The sequence below is a fragment of the Mytilus californianus genome, unplaced genomic scaffold, assembly GCF_021869535.1.
Source record: "Mytilus californianus isolate M0D057914Y unplaced genomic scaffold, xbMytCali1.0.p SCAF_11, whole genome shotgun sequence".
Classification (NCBI taxonomy): Eukaryota; Metazoa; Mollusca; class Bivalvia; order Mytilida; family Mytilidae; genus Mytilus; species Mytilus californianus.
The window spans coordinates 64,946,837-64,956,445 of NW_026262593.1; positions in this window are offsets into that span (position 1 = coordinate 64,946,837).

Below are 9,609 nucleotides of genomic sequence, written 5' to 3' on the forward strand. Positions count from 1 at the left end.
ACTTGCTCATGTTGACAAATTTACTGTATGGCAACTTGTTTTCAACTGTATGGCAACTTGCTTATTTCAAAATATTTATTTGCCGTCTTTTTAAAGAAAATAAAGTATTAGGTTCAAATATCTAATTATGCATTTGATAAAATACAATTCGCTTGACACCATTTAAGATGTATACACAATATAAGGCTTGAACACAGTCCTATTACATCTTTTACATACCTGATGTATACAATATGAATACGGCATATACAAAAGCTGGCAAATGTTGTAACTTGCGGAAAGGCATGTCACTGTTTTACTGACCTGGCTAGCAATGTTACCCATGTCCTTCCGACCCGTTTCTCCCGTCCGTCCAGAAAGTCCCAATAATTGGTTTCCGTTCTCTAACTTTACTATGCCTTAACCAAATGTTTTAAAACTTACACGAAATGCTTATCACCACAAAACACAGATCAAGTTATAAATTGGGTAGCGTCACTGTTACCTTTTTTGAGTTATGCCCTTTTATAAATGAAAAAAAAGGCTAAAGCTGTCGTTTCTGTTCTCAAACTTTAGATTGCCTCAACCCAATGTTTTAACCATACAACATTACTCAGCATTTGCATATAAGTGATGAACATTTCGGGGATGGGTTGTGGGTGGAGGGAAGGAAGGAGGTAATGGCAGGAGAATTTTTCCGCATTGAATCTTTAGAGCCATTAAGTGAATGAATTCCCTTTCAACTTTCAGATAAAATGAAATATAAATGAATTATCATTCTCTGCAAAAAAAAATGTTGTATTGCTACACCACGGCACAATGTTAAGGGAGGTTTGAGTGCTCACAAACATGTTTAAGCCCGCCTCAATATATATGTGTCTGTCCCTGGTCAGGAACAAGTAATATAGCGGCTGTCGTAAGTTGCTGCCTGACATATTTGTTTATGATTTTGTCAGGCAATTTTGATACGGTATGGGTTTTGTTCATTGTGAAGTGTATAGTAACCAATAGTTGGTCAAATCTATTTCATTTGGACTTTGTTTGAATGTCCTCTCAGTGAAAACCATTCCACGTCTCCTTTTTCAATTAATGCTATTGTCTTATTTGTAAAAGGCAGATACAGCCAATATATTAGAATAAAGAACATTAATTTTCTAAAAAAAAACTTCATCTCTATATAGTAAGAAATGAACAAGCTCGGTGGCTAACACTGTTTAAATTTAAAAAAAAATATTAACCTTAGATTAATCATTTTTGGAAAGAATGAAAGAAGAATCCGATACAAGGGATACAAATCCGGCTGTGGCTATGACATAAACTATTTATATAAACTTTCTACTTGAGAATAAAGATGACCTTGTATGAAGTTTTTTTTTGGTTGTCATCTTAATATTATATACTTATTAATACAATTCACAAAAGCTAGCATCTTCGACTTGTAAGTTTAAAGAATTATAATGAAATAACATCTAATAAGGACAGGTTGAAATATTTTTGAATCCTGATGGTGCATACTCATAAATTCTTTTGGAAAAGTCCACGTAAATTTAAATGTTGATTTGATAGCGTTCATTTATTTATTAATTTTTGGCCTCGTAAACAGTTTTGTTAAAATACCGAAATCGGTAAATTCTTATCGTGAACGAATAAGTCGGGTACACCTTTTTAGCTCACCGGGGCCCGAAGCACCCCATGTGAGCTTATGCCATCACTTGGCGTCCATCGTCGTCCGTCGTCTGTTGTCGTCTATCGTCGTCTTTCGTCGTAAACTATTTCAAAAATCTTCTCCTCTGAAACTACTGGGCCAAATACCTTCAAACTTTAACTAAATGTTCCTTAGGGTATCTAGTTTATAAATTGTATCCGAAGTTTTAATCCATCGACAAACATGGCCGCCATGGCTAAAAATAGAACATAGGGGTCAAATGCAGTTTTTGGCTTATATCTCAAAAACTAAAGCTTTTAGAGCAAATGTGACATGGGGTAAAATTGTTCAATTGGTCAAGATCTATCAGCTATGAAATTTTCAGACGAATCGAACAACCCATTGTTGGGTTGCTGCCACCGAATTGGTAGTTTTAACAAAATTTTGCAGTTTTTTGTTATTATTTTGAATATTATTATAGATATATATAAACTGTAAGCAGCAATAATGTTCAGCAAAGTAAGATCTACAAAAAAGTTAATATGACCATAATTGTCAATTGACCCCTTAAGAAGTTATTGTCCTTTAAAGACAATTTTACACAATTTGTTCATCAAGTTTGCTAACATTTAAAAATCTTCTCCTCTGAAACTACTGGGCCAATTACCTTCAAACTTTAACTAAATGTTCCTTAGGGTATTTTGTTTATAAATTGTATCCGAAGTTTGTATCCATCGACAAACATGGCCGCCATGGCTAAAAATAGAACATAAGGGTCAAATGCAGTTTTTGGCTTATATCTCAAAAACTAAATCTTTTAGAGCAAATGTGATATGGGGTAAAATTGTTTTATTTGTCAAGATCTATTAGCCCCTGAAATTATCAGACGAATCGAACAACCCATTGTTGGGTTGATGCCACCGAATTGGTAGTTTTAACAAAATTTTGCAGTTTTTTGTTATTATTTTGAATAATACTATAGATATATGTAAACTGTAAGCAGCAATAATGTTCAGCAAAGTAAGATCTACAAAAAAGTTAATATGACAAAAATTGTCAATTGACCCCTTAAGGAGTTATTGCCCTTTAAAGACAATTTTACACAATTTGTTCATCAAGTTTGCTAACATTTAAAAATGTTCTCCTCTGAAATACAGGTGAGCAATTCAGGCTCTTGAGAGCCTCTTGTTTCTTATTAAGAAAAATGATTTTAATTTTAGCATCTATCTAAAGATGAGATTATTTACACACACACAAAAATAGGGCTTTCTGTTGATTTTGAAACTATGAATTCACATTTATATTCAACCAAACAGATAGGCCGAGATCCATACCTTTATAAGTTTCAAAACAGAGAAGGTGTGTTTGAAAACAAATAATCACGTACTGCTATATCTTTTAAGGCAAATGCAAGTCTTACTTGTATTAATTATATAATTTTAATTGGCACAATATCACATTAAAATTTACTGAGAAATATTATACATAGTAATCATGAAAATGTACTACTGTAACAATGAAAATTCGGACGAATACACTCCTTTTCACTACCCCTCCATCTACTCATTGAAGACGGTTTAGGCCAAACAGCCTTAGCAACAGTCTTTTATTATTTTTTCCCTGTAAATAAAAAGATTGATTGAATTTACTTAAACTAAAAAAAAAATACAATCTTATTTTCAATAAGAAACAAGAAAATTAATTCGAAACACAATTCATGATTTATTTCTCCTAATTTTTTAAATGAAAACAAAGTATTTTCTTCACTTCACAAAAATTTAAACAATGTTGAAGACCGTACCTTGACCTATAATGGTTTACTTTTATAAATTGTGACTTGGATGGAGAGTTGTCTCATTGGCACTCATACCATATCTTCCTATATCTATTTAACCCAGCACATTCTTTATGTGTTTGTCCGAAGCCACGATCCTGTAGTTTTGGTGGTTGTCGTTGGTTCATCTCTATCATATTTGTTATTTTTCGTAAATTGTTTTGTTAAGAGTTAGACCGTTAGTTTTCTTGTTGAATCCTTCCACAATTTTCATGTCGGGGCTTTTTATAACCGACTGTAAGGTACGATTTTTCGTTGTTGAAGGCCAAACGATAGCATATAATTGCTTACATACACTTTATTTGACCCTGGTGGATAGTTATCTTATTTGCAATCATACAACATCTCCACTGTTTATATTTAAAAAAAAAAACAGCACCAACAAAAGATGAATGGTCGTTTTTTTTTTATTGAACTTACAAAATTTCACCCTGACAACAAATAAGACAACAGTCGTTAGTATTATAACGATATATGAATGTATTTAGGATAATATGGTTGAAAAAAAACTTTTGTCTTTAAAAACACAAAGTCAAATAGAGGTACGCAACGACGACTTCTGAACGAAATTAACGGCATATATTTTATAATATTTGATAAGTAGTTTAATTTGTATATTTGTAAGCCGGTAAAGCTTTGATACAGCCAAAATTTCGTCACTTGATATTATCTAAACAGTGATTAATTTCATCTTTAAATTACAATATATTGCAAGACGCCGTACAGACAAAAGTTGTTATTTTGCAATTCGCCGTACAACGTCCTGCAATTCGCCGTACAATAAACAAACAATGTTTTGGTCCATATTCTTTAAAAACATCTTTATGACAACAGATTTCAGTCAATATGATGTCACACTATCATAATCTAAAAACGTGTCTGGAAAAATAATGAAAAACAGTTGAATATCTTGCCGATGGGGCGACAGAGGACAATCGACCTCGAAATTTTCAGGTACTAAGTGGCAAGCTTTGGAGTATAACACAAAATATTGTCTTAATTTTGTACTTATCGGCCTAATAATTTAAAGAATTATATATCAGAAAATCATTTCTTAAGCGGTACCCTCGTCAAATCAGTAGAAATGCTTTAAATTGAATGAATTCTTACCTTGTTTACTTTTTTTTCCATTTCTGTCCGCTTCGTTAGTACCCAATTTCCGGTGGCGATGATACACAGTGTTTATGTTTATTCTTATTTTGATGCATAACAAAAAGAATTGATGCATTAGAGATCGGAAAAATGTACAAAATAAAATTCCGCAAAATTCCATTAATGCTTTTGGCGCATTAAAGTAATTTCAAAACATGACGTCCTACGAATGAAAACGCCAAAGCTGAAAGTTTTTCCGTTGCGTGAACCCTCCAAATTCGGATAATATCGCATAAAAATGGAGTTTTGAGGTAGGTGTTGTTTTATTTTCTATTCTATGGAATTATTCGCACGTTTTCTGATTCCATCAAGTCAGCATGGCGGCTCCTTAGTTACGAAATGTCAACTGTGGATTTGACGATAGCTTACGAGAAAACAAAATGTAAAATTAAAAATTAAAAATGTTGGGGTTGAAAATTAAAAGAATTAAACACTTTTTTCTAGCGGTTATTAAAGAAATAATACATGCAAGCTATAGATTTATTGGACATTTTTTTAAATGCCCGTATTTGTCCTATTAGAATCTAAATAATTCATGGAAGCCATAGATTTGTTGGAAATTTACACATGGCCTGGGCCGTGATATTCGTTAATTTTAACCCTCGCTAACGTTCAGGATAAAATTCGAATATCACGGCCCAGGCCATGTGTAAATTTCCTGCAAATATATGGCTTCCATGAATTATTTCTTAAATTTATCTCTCAATTATATTATTTGAACACTATTCAGTGGCTTTGCAGAATTTACGATGGGAAGTCGTTATCAAAAATTCACCTGTTTAAAGACCGTTTATTATTTGGTTCAGCTTGTTTTTATAACTCTGTAATAATAATGTTGCGATTTAACTTTATCAAAGGTGCCGTCAAGACATTTACCATTAAAACAATCTGACTTATCGGATACTCAAAGACACAATTCTTTCGATTTAGAATGATTAAATGAAACAATAATCATAGAAATATTGAAATTCAAATATACGGCAATTTGATGTGTAAACGGAGAGTATGATTCATACTACAAAATCACATTGTCTCCCCCAAGACTCGATTTAACAACCGGGGACCTCTGTATATTACTAGTCAGCGCTCTGACCAATTGAGTTAAAAAAGTAATTCCCTAGGCTAGATATCTTCTCTGTTCACCGTGTTTTTGTTTAGTGGGGCGCTTAATTTAACCGGAGAGCATGAATCACATTGTCTCCTCCGCGACTTGAACCCGGGACCTCTGTGTAACAATTCAGCGCTCGAACAGACTGAACCAAAGGAGTACTTCCCTAGCTGAACCACTCATCTATTACCGAAAGGAAGCAATTTCGTTACAGATTAAATAATGCTTGGTGTGTGCTTGTTTTATGCCCAGTGGCAAATATTTCATGCGCAAAAAATACAATTTGCAAAATATATTGTCATGACTATTTCTTTAGCAGTTGTTAGATTATATCAATTGACAAATTACAAAGTCCTACAGAAACTGGATGCGGCCTATTTCGCGTTTTCACCTTTGTATATTCAAAGACGAAAACGAGAAATCGCGAAATCGCTTAAACGTGAAAGCGAAATCACGAAAAACGCGTAATAAAATTCAATTCTCAATTGAGCATATTCGCTTTTGCGTTTTCGCCTTTAATGATACAGTGGCGACAATACAAAAACGCGGAATTGGCTGCATCCGGCTTCCATGAAAGGTTATCTACACCTTCACTTCTCCGGAATACATCTTTAAAATATACAATAATTCGTCTCTAAAGAGAAAATCCCGGGAAAAAACCTCTTAGAACAAAATTTACTGACTTTGTTTTTGTGTTATATCTGTTACCTTTTATCTAGTTGTTTTTCTATAGTTTCGTTGTAGACCATTACGTTTTGTTTCTCTATTAACAACACATGTACAAAAAAAATAATAAAACTTGAGACTCGAATTTTCTTTTTCTTTTTTTTTTTATCTTTTATGTCCTTCAGTTATGTCGTAAGCTGCTCTATTCATACAAAGGTCATGGTCACCGAGATGAGTAGACTCGACAACTGCATGATTAGTCCAGAGACCAAATGACATAGATGTTCGCAATCATATGGAACCGTACGGCCTTAGACAATCGGCAAAACCCATACCGCATAGCAAGCTACAAAAAAGCCTCCGAAATGACAACTGTAAAACAATTCAACGAGAAAACTAACGGTCTGATTCATGTAAAAATCAATAAACGAAAAAACAAATATGATATACAGCTACAAACAACAACCACTGAATTACAGCTAGGCTCCTGATTTTTACAGGCACAACCATAATATTTTTTATTATTCTTATGATGTATTATGAACTGTGTTGTCATTATTTTGGTTAATTCGTCCTCATTGGAGAATACATGTGCTATAGCTATTATTGCTTTAAAGACTTTAATAAATCATTAGATCAATTATGCATTTTTTTTTAATCTTGTATCATGTATCCCATTTCTTTGACTTGTATCGCTTCTTTTGTTGACTAGTATACACGGGACAAAATGGAATGATTTATACATGTTTGAAACTGAATGGGTCTATTAATACCCATGCTACTTCAATCTTTAAAGACCTAAATGTTGCAAAACACTTTTCCTACCTGCATGACAAATATGTTGTTGTCCCCGCAGATAAAGCCCCAAACAACATCGTTTTTGTGTGTAAATCGCATTACATAAACTGCTTGATAAATGAATTAGGTATTGATAATTCACTTGGAAACTCAACATATACCCCACGACACATACTAAAGAGGAAATCCTGGATAATCATAGGTCTGTTCTATGTTCCTTTGGAATTTCAACCAAATATGAAGAACTGGATCTTCCATCACTGTATTGGATACCTTAATTACATAAGTATCTTTACAAACAACGGTATATTGCTGGGTCTTCCAAGTGCTCAACAAAACCTCTTTCTAAATTATTAACATCAATTTTATCAGCAATCAAAGCCGGGCTTCAAAGTTATTGTGAAACTACATATTCTAGAGGTGGCGTGAATCAGATATGGATACTAAAGAATTCCAAAGATCTTTTAGAATACATACAATCTAAGACTCTTTCATCTTGCAATAGTATTAAAACATTTGACTTTTCTACACTTTACACAAATATTCCCCATTCCAAACTAAAAGGCAAATTGAAAGAGTTGGTCCTGCTTTGTTTCATATAAAAGAATGGCCAACGTAGACAATGGTAGATACAAGTATCTTCTCTTAGGGAGGGATAAATCCTACTTTGTAAAAATTCACTCTGATTCCAACAAAAAATTCTCTGAAACTGGCATTTATCAAGATACTTAATTTCTTGATTGACAACATATTTGTTACGTTTTGAGGACGTGTTTTTCAACAAACAATGGGCATTCCCATGAGAACAAACTGTACCCCTCTTCTTGCTGACTTCTTCCTTTTTCATATGAGGCTGGCTTCATACAGGAACTTCTTAGGAAGAAAGAAAAGATGTTAGCAGTATCCTTTAACTTTACTTTCCGCTGTATAGATAATGTTCTCTCACTAAATAATTCAAAATTTGGTGACTATGTTGAACGCATCTATCCCATCGAACTTGAGATAAAGGATACAACAGATACAGTTAAGTCTGCCGTATATCTTGACCTACATCTAGAAATTCCAGCATCGCCTGCATACGGAGTATATATCTCCCAGTTGATACGATATTCCAGGGCTTGTATATCCTATCATGATTTCCTTGATAGAGGGTTGCTGCTTGCAAGGAAGCTATAAAACCAAGAGTTCAAAGTGGTGAAGTTGAAATCATCCCTTCGTAAGTTTTGCGGACGCTATCACGAGTTGGTTGACCGTTATGGAATATTCGTTTCACAGATGATAGCGGATATGTTCCTAATGTCGTAACTACAATCTCGTCCTTTTTCTTCTAAATGTGACCTACCGAATTAGACTTATTACCCGGTTTGTACAAACATGAGCAACACGACGGGTGCCACATGTGGAGCAGGGTCTGCTTACCCTTCCGGAGTACCTGAGATCACCCCCAGTTTTTGGTAGGGTCAGTCTTTAGTTTTCTATAATGTGTTTTGTGTACTATTGTTAGTCTGTTTGTCTTTCCTTTTTTAGCCATGGCGTTGTCAGTTTAGTTTGAATGTCCCTCTGGTATCTTTCGCCTCTCGTATTCACAATTATCACTTATTTCAAAAGCTGATATTTGAGCTTGACCATGGTCTGATAAAAATTTTGAACTCCTTAGTAGATATTTGAAAACTGAATGTTACTCTTCCAAATTGTATAGTTTATTTTTAACAGGGCAAGTACTACATGTGTTATACTATTTCGGTACCAAATTCCATCGCTTCTATTTCAAAAAGCACCCTTCCTGAACACCTGTTAAGTGAGATTACCCTGGTTGTAGGTATGGTTCGTGTAGCTCAGTGTTCAGTTTTCTATGTAGTGTATTGAAGACTGCTGTTTGTCTTTTTGTATTTCTTGGTTGTTGTTGGTTTTTTTTTTTCCATGATGTTGTCTTGAAACTATCTCGTCCACTTATTGAATTTGGGTTTTGTTTTTTTTTTGTATTTTCCGCCTCTTTTTCAATTTCATTGCAGATATTTCAAACCAACGACCGGATTCACAGCTAAACTGAGTAACGCCCTTGATACGGTCGTCAACAAGAGACAAGTATCTTTCTAAAATGTCACGTTCTAAATCTCTCTGAGAGCACACAGGATATAAATTAACTAACATCTGACAAAGAGGGGAACGATCCTAAGGAGTCAATCAAAAACTGTAAGTCGGAGAACAACAAACAATTATACAATGTGCAAAAAACAAAAAGAATAACAAAAAGTTCAACACCGGTCCATTAAACACTACACAGACAATAAATAATAAGACAATCGAATTCCAGCATAATTACCTGGGTAAACTCAGTTGTAAAAAAAACAAAAAAAATGTGGAAGTCAACGTTGTACAATTGATTGTAGCTTTTGATAAATAGGTAGTGGTGAATATTACAAGCAT